We start from the raw sequence: 10,378 nt of genomic DNA on the forward strand, positions 1-10,378 counted from the left end.
TAGCCAATAAGCACACGAAACAATGCCCCAAATCATTAGTCAACAAGGAAATGTAAATCCAAATCATAAGGAGATACCACTTCATACTCACTAGGATGCTTACATCGAAAATGTCAGACACACCACCTCAACTTGAGACTTTAACACATTTCTCTCAGGAGCTATAGAACAAGCATATACACACACAATCAGGAAGAATACAAATAGCCAGAATAACACATTAGCAAATTTACCAAGCTGACAACAATGGCAGAAAACAGTCTTTTCACGTACACAATAGAACATTTACCAAAACCATCCATATGCCAAGCCATAATGCAAGCATCAACAAATTTTAAAAGATTGACATCACTTAGAGTATTTTTTCTGATAACAATGAAATTAAGGTATATATAATTAATGATATCTCATAACTAGAAATCTCCAACTGATTAGAAATTAAGCATGTATGTCTAAATTTCACAGTTGGTTCAAATAAGAATCACATTGGGAATTAGCAAATATTTTGAAGTCAGTAAAAATAAAGATTGACAGATTAAAATTGTTAAGGTGCAGCTAATGAAGTGCTTGGAATTTTAGCTTTAAATTCACGTTAGAAAAGAAGAAAGACTGAAAATTGGTGATTTTAATTTTCATCTCAGGAAAATAAAAAAGGTACAGCAAATAGAGCCCAAAGAAAGTAGACAGAAGGAAATAGTGAAAATGCCTGCATCCTAAAAATTTCATAAGTATTAAAAAGGAATGGATGATAGCCATTCTGACAGGTGGGAGGTGATATCTCATTATGGTTTTAATTTGCATTTCTCTGATTATTAGCAATGTTGAGCATCTTTTTATGTGCCTGTTGGCCATCTGTATGTCTCCTTTGGAAAAATTTCTATTCAGGTCTTCCACCCATTTTTTTTTTTAACATCTTTTGGAGTTGGTGCAGCCTTTGTGGAAAACATTATGGTTTCTCAAAAAATTAAAAGCAGAACTACCATATGATCTAGCAATTCCACTCCTGGGTACATATTCAAAAAAAAAAAAGAAAACATTAATTGGAAAAGATACATGACCCCAATATTCATAGCATCATTATTTACAGTTAACAAGATATGGAAGCAAACTAAGTGTCCATCAACAGACGAGTGGATAAAGAAGATGTGATGTATATATATATATATATACACACATACATACATACAATGGAATACTACTCAGCCATATAAAAGGATGCAATTTTGCCATTTGCAACAACATGGATGGACTTGAAGGGTTTTATGCTAAGTGAAATAAGTCAGACAGAGAAAGACAAATACTGTATGATATCACTTGTATATGGAATCTAAAAAATAAAGCTAGTGAATATAACAAAAAAGAAAGAAAGAAAAAAAGGAATGGATGTAAAATGTTTGGCTCAGATGCCAGAAACATAGTTAAGATACCATAAGCATTAGCTATGTATTATTAGCACAGGAACAAGAAAAAAATGGAATATTCATCCCATTTCAAGGGGAAACATTTGCATTTCACAGTGTCTGTCTTTATAGTAATAGCTCCTCCTTTTTGTGGGAGAGATCAGCTAATGAAGCTTCTGGTGGAAATTTTCGGTGAGAATTAGTGAAGGGGTGGGGAGGAGCCCAGGGAGCTAACATTTACTGCACCGTCCCACATGCCTGATGCTCTGTTAAGCTCACTGCCTGTGCGTGTTTATTCCATCCTTACAGGAGCCTGGAGGGATTAATGTGCACCTTTCACAGATTCGGCCACTGAGGTTTATGGAGGTGGAACATCTAACCCAAGTCATACAGCTGATGAGGGCAGAGCTGGGATTTAGACAGCAACCCGCCTGAGCCAAAGCCAGGGACGTGCATTCCACTGCATCATCAAAATGACTCTTTATCTATGGGGTAGGTGAATCCTGGCTAAACCAGGCTAGTCTCAGCTGCCTTCTCTTCCAGGTTCCAACCTGGGGACATGGTTTCTACGCTTTCCTTCAAATCACAGAAAAGCTTGGCATAAATATTTTGTGTGCTTTGAAGAGATGCTGGCTTGGAACTCGTCCCCCTACCCCTCCCAGCCCACCTCCATGCACACGTGGTGCAGGAGCAAGGCCATCGGGGGGCAGGCATTCTGCTGCCGGTGTCCAGGGCAGGGACCTCACTGAGCAGATGAAGACCTCAAGTGCCAAAGGAGTAAGGGAGGAGGGGACTCAGGAGGAACCTTTCCTCAGGACCTACTCCATGCCAGCCCCTGTGTGAGGTCTTTGTGTGAGCTCTGTCTCCGTGCCTGCAGCTGTGTGACGAGACGGCGTCAGAACTGTCCACCGTTCCCTTCCTCAGCTTTCAGCTGGGCAGAGAAGTGTTAAAGGCCAGGCACACCACACAGGGCGGGGCAGGCACCCGACTACCTCCCATTGTTCTCCGGTGAGTGACCTGACTCGTCCTGCAAACCCACTGCGAGAGGGAGGGGGGATTGCAGGGGATCTACTCATAATTCTAACTATAGTGAGTGTGGCTTTGCGGTCTTCACCACCACATAACATGAACCTGTCCTCAAGACAGTTCCGTAAAGCGTCAAGCAGAAAAATGGGGGCAAATGCTGTATTTCCATTGCATTGCCCAGAAATGCACTCAGTAAACTTCAACCTGAAGGAAGCTACACAGAACATGATCCAATTTTCCTCTTTTTGAGTGGGAGAACATAGTCAAACTGCGAGGTCGAGTCATAGAAAAAGTGGATGCTTTAGAAAGATATTCTTTGTCAGACTATTTAGAATTTAATTCTGAAAATTTGTTATTTTAGAAAAGTGGTAATGTCTAATTCTATTTATAACTTAGCCTGTCAGAGAAAAGAAAACAATAATCTTTTTCAATTGAGAGAGATGTTGTTTTGAGATACAACAACAACAATAACAAAAATCAACCAGGGCATAGTAATTAAGGGAGTTCCTAGCACACCAGGATCACTGCTGCCAAGTGAACCACCAAAGCCCTTTATTTCTGTTACTGGCATTTCTTAAATTTTCCCCAAATGTCAATAATTTTACAAAACAAGCATCTGCTTTCACTTTAAATAAATGTGTCAAAAACTTTAGATAGAAAGCTGAAAATTTGATCTAAATTGATAAACTAACAAGACCTTAATTACTGAAAAAAATATGGTAAAATCTTTATTTGCTTTTGCTAAATTTCTTCTCCTTATGATAGAGCCAGCAACTGAGATGATACAAATGCTTTTATTCAGCACATGAGAAAGAAGTGTCAGTAATGATAAGCAAAGGGAAAATTCCCTTTGAAGCCACGAATGTTCCTTGGGAAAATGTACACACTTTGAATTCTAGTAAATGTTCCTCCTAAAAAAATCTATGATGAAGCTGTTCGTGGTCCCAGTATCCCTCTTTGAGGGATGTGACCTTTTGGAGGTTCCTGCAAGAAATGTAGAGGTGGATTGCAGGGTTTGCTTGCAAAACATTAAAAATTTTTGTTCATGTTGTGATAAACATTTGGACCCATGAAAGCTAGGACCTGGTTGCTTCCAAGTCAAAGTGGACAATCAGGACAAAGAGAAATTTACGGCAAAGATAAATTTCTCCTGTTATTGCAACATTTCCCAGTATCATCTCATATCCAGCCGCCTCACCTCACTAAGTAACCACAGTTATGATAATGGAAAGTGAGCCAGCTGCTGTGACCTTGGCTCAAATTGTCCCCGGAAATCTATTTTAATGTGTTTGCTCTTACCATCTTGATACATTTAGTATGATATCAAGCACTAAGTGATCAGGAAATCCCACATACTAGTGTTTCTCAAAATGTAGCCTAAATACCACCTCCAGCAGCATCCCCTTTGGTTCTTTTTATGAATGCTGATGTCAGGGCCCTGCCCCACACCCACTATATCATTGAAAGGCCTGGGGCCATGAATTGTAATAAGTACTCTAAGTAATACTTATGACACTGAAATTTGACAACTGTAGATCTAGGGGAAAGGTCATAGAGAATTATAGATCAGTACTTATTTACACAATCGACTAAGGAAGTACAGATTTCTAGAGGAAAATGATACTGCATTATCCTATCGATAGAATAATTTTTTCTCTGCTCATCTCGTTTAACCAGCATCTTACTTAGTCCAGACTGCTATAACAAAACAACACAGACTGGGTAGCTTATAAACCACAGAACTATATTCCTCACAGTTCTGGAGGCTGAAAGTCTGAGATCAGGGTGCTAGTGTGGTCTGGCGAGGGCTCTCCTCTGGGTGGCAGACTTCTTATATCATCATATGGTGGAAGGGGGATGGGAGCTCTCTTGGGCCTCTATAAGGGATTAATCTCACTCATGACCTAATTACTTCCCAAAGGCCCCATCTATTTATATCATCATATTGGGCATTAGGATATCAACATATGAATTTTAGGGGAACACAAACATTCAGACCATAGCAACCAGAATTCCCTAGTTCCATCCAGTGTCAACTGCAACACCCTTAACAGAAGTTCTGAGAGTCATTATTGTGTTGCCCTCAATATCAAATGATTTTCACAAGGGACTCAAGCATTCTTTTCTCTGACTTCAGACTAAAGTGGCTAATTGGACAGAATATGTACTGACGTGTTACCTAGTTGTACAGCAGATTCAACCATTCTTATTTTATTCATTTGCTCAACACAAATGACCTTGGGATTTCAGGTTTCATCAATATAATATGAAAAAACAACATGCACGCTTTGTTACATATCACAATTGCCTGGCCAATTCAGGGAAAGCTATATTTTACTAACTATTTTTCCTTTCTGAGTATATCTGTCAATCCAGCTCACATGGTTCATATGATACTCCTTTATAGATGGAGCTGAAGTCAATACTTGGCTTCCAGTTTCCCTAAATTATTTATTACACAGTCAAAATGCATTCATTAGGAAGTTTTAATATGGCTGATGCCATCTCAGGGGTGATCTCTGTTTTCAGAGTAAATAGGCCATTCATATTAAGAAAAAGCATAATGATTATCTGAAATTTCCTGTATGTCTTTTTAGTACCCTCTCCTGTTTTTCATTTTAGTAACTCCTGAAAAACACTAATTATCTAGGAAGTTTGCTTGTCTCCTTAAATCATTTGTGTGTGGGGGGGGCGTGGTGGTGGTGAGAACGTTTAAAATCTACTGTCTTAATAAATTTCAAATATATAATAGAGTATTGTTAACTATGGTCACCCTGATTTACATTAGATTCCCCCAAACTTATTCATCTTATGACTGAAAGTTTGTACCCTTTGACCAGTATCTCCCCCGGTCTCCCACCTTCCAGCTCCTGGTAACCACCACTCTACTCTCTGTTTCTATAGGTTTGACTTTTTAGATTCTACCCGTAAATGAGATTATACAGTATTTGTCTTTCTCTGTCTGACTTATTTCACTTAGCATAATGCCCTCAAGCTTCATCCATGTTGTCTCAAATGCAAGATTTCCTTCCTTTTTATGGCTGTATTCCATTATATACAGATGTGTATATATAGATATACATCTTTTGTTGCTGTGCTTTTGTTGTTATATCCAAAAAAATCATTACCAAGACCAATATCAAGTAGCTTTTTCCCTATGTTTTCTTCTAAGAGTTTTGTGGTTTCAGGTCTTATGTTTAGTCCTCAATACAGTTCGAGTTAACTTTTGTGAATGGCTTAAGATGGGGTCCAGTTTCATTCGTTCAAATGTGTACATCCATTTTTCCCAAGACAATTTATTGAAGAGACTATCCTTTTCCCATTGAGTACTCTTGGTTTCCTCGTCAAATATTAATTGATCATATTGGGTTGGCCAAAAAGTTCGTTCAGGTTTTGCTATGCATCCTATGGAAAAACCCGAACAAACTTCTTGGCCAACCCAATATATGCATGGGTTTATTTGGGGCTCTTGATTCTGTTCTATTGATCTATGTGTCTGTTTTTATGCTAGTACTCTACTGTTTTGATTACTACAGCTTTGCAAGATTTTGAAATCAGGAAGTGTGATGCCTCCAGCTTTGTTCTTGTTTTCCAACATTGCTTTGGCTATTTGAAGTCTTCTGTGGTTCCATACAAATTTTGGTATAGTTTCTCTATTTCTATATTGAAATTTTGGTAGGGTTTGCATTGAATCTATAGATGGCTCTGGCTGTTATGGACATTTGAATAATATTAACTCTTCCAATCCATGAACATGGGATATATTTCCATTTATTTGCGCTTTCTTCAATTTTTTTCATCAATTTTCCTATAGTTTCAATATACAGATATTTTATCTTCTTGGTTGAATTTATTCCTAAGTATTTCTATTGTTTTTTATCTTATTGCACATGGGACTGTTTTCTTTACTTCTTTTTCAAATAGTTTGTTGTTAGTGTATAGATACGCATCTGATTTTTGTATATTGATTTTGTATCCTGCAACCTTACTGAACTTGTTTACTAGTTCTAACAGTTTTTTGGTGGTGTCTTTGGACTTTCCTATACATAAGATCATGTCATCTGCAAACGGACAATTTTGCTTCTTCCTTTCTGATTTGAATGTCTTTATTTTTTTCTTGCCTAATTGCTCTGGCTAGGATTTCCAGCACTATGTTCAACAAGAGTGGTGAAAGTGAGCACCCTAGTCTTGTTACTGATTTTAGAAGAAAAACTTTCAACCTTTCATTAGAAATTCACTGCCAGAAATTCTGATGCACTATCCTGGAAACATGTCTGATACATTCCACTAACATATACCAAAGTATGGCATTTGAGTCACAGGGATAAAAGATAATAATTCATCCCAAAAACAAGTTTTCTGGAATTCAGTTTTGATTAAGTTCTAAAGATACATTTTAAAGATAAAAAAGAAAACCACGATTCACCTTTAAAATTAAAATTTTTAACATATATTCCATTATTAATATTTTTTTGTGTTCTTACAATGCAAAAATTTAGAAACTTTTAAACTCTAAAAATTTTGACCAGTTTACCTATTTGGCCTTAGCACATCCTAAATTCCCTTCTAAGAATCACATCAGTGTTTGCAGTTCATCAGTCCAATATGGATGGAGTAATTCTATCTCTTCTTTGTTGGTTTATTCTTGGAGTTGCCATCCATGCTGGTACTGCTGCTACTGAAAGAGCTGGAATCTGAGTCTGAATCAGAGGAGAAAGAAGAGCTTGTGAAGGAGGCTGAAGATGATGAACTAAAGGAGATTTCATTGGTGTCACTGTCCTCTGAGGAGAACGAGGTAGATGTTTCTTCACTATCTAATGAAGAATCACTAAGTGAGCTGTCACTGCAGTTGCTGTGGAGCCTGGTTATACTCTTAGACCTTTTTTCTTGGTCTTTCTACATTAGTTTTTCTAATGCTTTGTTATAACAATTATTCATTTTTTCTTTTAAAGATCTCTCTAATTCTGCTCTTCTTAAAGGCCTATGTAGGTACTCTTTTTCCTGTGCACTCATAAATCCAATGTCCAAATTCCAAGTATTTCTGACATTTTACATATATTGCTTATTTGCTTCAGTTTGTCTCCAGGCATGCATGGGGTTACCATCTTAGCTCGGCTGAGGCCTGTCATGCTGATGGAAGATGCAATCTTAATCACGACCCAAAGACCAGAGTATATAGGGGATAGGGAGTGAAGGAAAGGAAGAGTAAAAAAGAAAAGATGTTATGGTCAAAAGGAACATTTCAATATTCAGGTATTAAAAGAAGAAAAGATCTCAGTGATAAGAGGTCAGTGGTTTGGCCATACTGGTGAGTGTCTGAAGAAGAATAGAAATGAAAGGCCCCAGAGTGAAGGGTGAAGAGGAGCTGGGGGATCAGTATTGACAGTCACCAAGGACAACAGCATAAGATAGATAACAACAGAAAATGGTGGCCCTGTGGCTTAAGTGCTGTAAGATATGGGAGAAAGTTCAGGACACTGTGAGGTGACATCAAGGAGGATGGTGGGTGTGCTTTGGGGTGCAATCTTCAAAAACTTGGGCAAAAAGCCCTGGAAAGGGCCATGTACAATTTGGACAGGGAAGAGATGAGAAGAACATAATGAGGGTGAGATGAAGGATAAGGAAGGAGGTAACCTGAATATTAATGTGTTACCATCAAGGGGTGGCACGTGTGCATAACTTGCCAACCCCAGATTCTAATTGGAGTATCAACATTACAGCGTGGTCATATCAGTTGGGACTGGAGTTTTAGATTCTTTGGGGCTTTGGGAAGAGAGCTGGAAAAGAGAGCTCTGCTATTTTGAGTCTCTGAATATCCATTTTTAGAATGAAAAGTTGTGTGGCTTGTTCCAAAGATATAAAGAAAAATATTCCCCCAAATATAATGGTTGTCATTCTTTTCACAATCTTTTGGCTTGAAAATCAATTTGCCAAAGAATTAGATTAAGAAACATTAAATATATCTCATTATCAAATCAATTTTCTATACAGGCATACCTCAGATATATTGCGAGTTTGGTTCCAGACCATCACAATAAAGTGGATATGGCAATAAAGTGAGTCAGACAAATGTTTTGGTTCTCCAGTGCATATAAAAGTTACATTTACATTATACTATAGTCTATTAAATGTGCAATTGTATCATGTCTAAGAAAATAACATACATACCTTAATTTAAAAATACTTTATTGCTAAAAAATGCTAAACATCATCTGAGCCTTCAGCGAGTAGAAATCCTTTTGCAGATGGAGGGTCTTGTCTCTATGTTGATGGCTGCTGACCAATCAGAATGGTGATTACTGGAGGCTGGGGTGGCTGTGGCAGTTTCTTAAAATAAGACAGCAGTGAAGTTGGCTGCATCTATTGACTCTTCCTTTCACAAATAATTTCTCTGTAGCATGCAATGCTGTTTGATAGCATTTGACCCACAGTAGAATTTCTTTCAGAATTAGAGTCAATTTTCTCAAATCCTGTCACTGCTTTATTAACCAAGTTTAAATAATATTCTAGGTACTTCGTTGTCATTTCAACAGTATCTTCACCAGGAGTAGATTCCATCTCAAGAAACCACTTTCTTTGCTCATCCATTAGAAGTATTGATAACTTCTCATCCATTCAAGTTTTATCATGAGATTACAGCAATTCAATCATACCTTGAGGCTTCACTTCTAATTCTACTTCTCTTGATATTTCTAGCACATCTGCAGTGATTTCCTTCACTGAAGTCTTAAGCCCCTCAAAGTCATCCATGAAGATTGAAATTAACTTCTTCCAAACTCCTGTGAATGTTGATATTTTGACTTATTCCCATGAATCACAAATGTTCTAAATGGCAGCTAGAATGGTGAATCCTTTCCAGGTTTTCAGTTTACTTTGCCCAGATCCATCAGAGAATCACTATCTATGGCAGCTTTAGCCTACTGAAATGTACTTCTTTTTTTTCTTTTTTTGCGGTACGCAGGCCTCTCACTGTTGTGGCCTCTCCCGTTGCGGAGCACAGGCTCCGGACGCGCAGGCCCAGCAGCCATGTCTCACGGGCCCAGCCGCTTCGCGGCACGTGGGATCTTCCCAGACTGGGGCACGAACCCGCGTCCTCTGCATCGTCAGGCGGACTCTCAACCACTGTGCCACCAGGGAAGCCCCATCTTGAACTTTAATGTTATGGAGATGGCTTCTTTCCTTAAACCTCATGAACAAACCTCTGCTAGGTTCAGACTTTTCTTCTGCAGCTTCCTCACCTCTCAGCCTTCATAGTATTGAAGGGAGTTAGAACCTTGCTCTGGATTAGGCTTTTGTTCAGGGGAATGCTGTGGCAAGTTTGATCTTCTATCCAGATTACTACAGCTTTCTCCATATCAACAATATCACTTTTTTATCATTTGTATGTTCACTGGAATAACACTTTTAATTTCCTTCAAGAACTTTTCCTTTACATTCACAAATTGGTTAACTGTTTGGTGCAAGAGGCCTAGCTTTCAGCCTATCTCAGCTTTCGACAGGCCTTCCTCACTAAACTTGATCATTTCTAACTTTTGATTTAAAATGGGCGATGTGTTGGGGGCTTCCCTGGTGGTGCAGTGGTTGAGAATCTGCCTGCCAATGCAGGGAACATGGGTTCGAGCCCTGGTCTCGGAAGATCCCACATGGCACGGAGCAACTAGGCCTGTGCACCACAACTACTGAGCCTGCACGTCTGGAGCTTGTGCTCCGCAACAGGAGAGGCCGCGAGAGGGAGAGGCCCCCGCTCGCTGCAACTAGAGAAAGCCCTCGCACAGAAACGAAGACCCAACACAGCAAAAATAAATAAATAAATAAATTTAAAATGGGCGATGTGCAACTACTTTCACTTAAATGCTTAGAGGTCATTGTAGGGTTACTAACTGGCCTGATTCCAATATTGTGTGCCTCAGGATATAGGGAGGTCCAAGGAGGAGAGAGAGACAGAGGAATGG

At 38.8% G+C, this 10,378-nt stretch overlaps 1 pseudogene; it reads right to left on the reverse strand.

The window, feature by feature from the left end:
• Positions 1-7,046: 7,046 nt before the first annotated feature.
• On the reverse strand, positions 7,047-7,520 carry LOC101272941 (zinc finger CCHC domain-containing protein 10-like; annotated as a pseudogene).
• Between the last annotated feature and the right edge of the window lie 2,858 nt (positions 7,521-10,378).

This window comes from Orcinus orca, chromosome 11 (assembly GCF_937001465.1).
Source record: "Orcinus orca chromosome 11, mOrcOrc1.1, whole genome shotgun sequence".
Classification (NCBI taxonomy): domain Eukaryota; kingdom Metazoa; phylum Chordata; class Mammalia; order Artiodactyla; family Delphinidae; genus Orcinus; species Orcinus orca.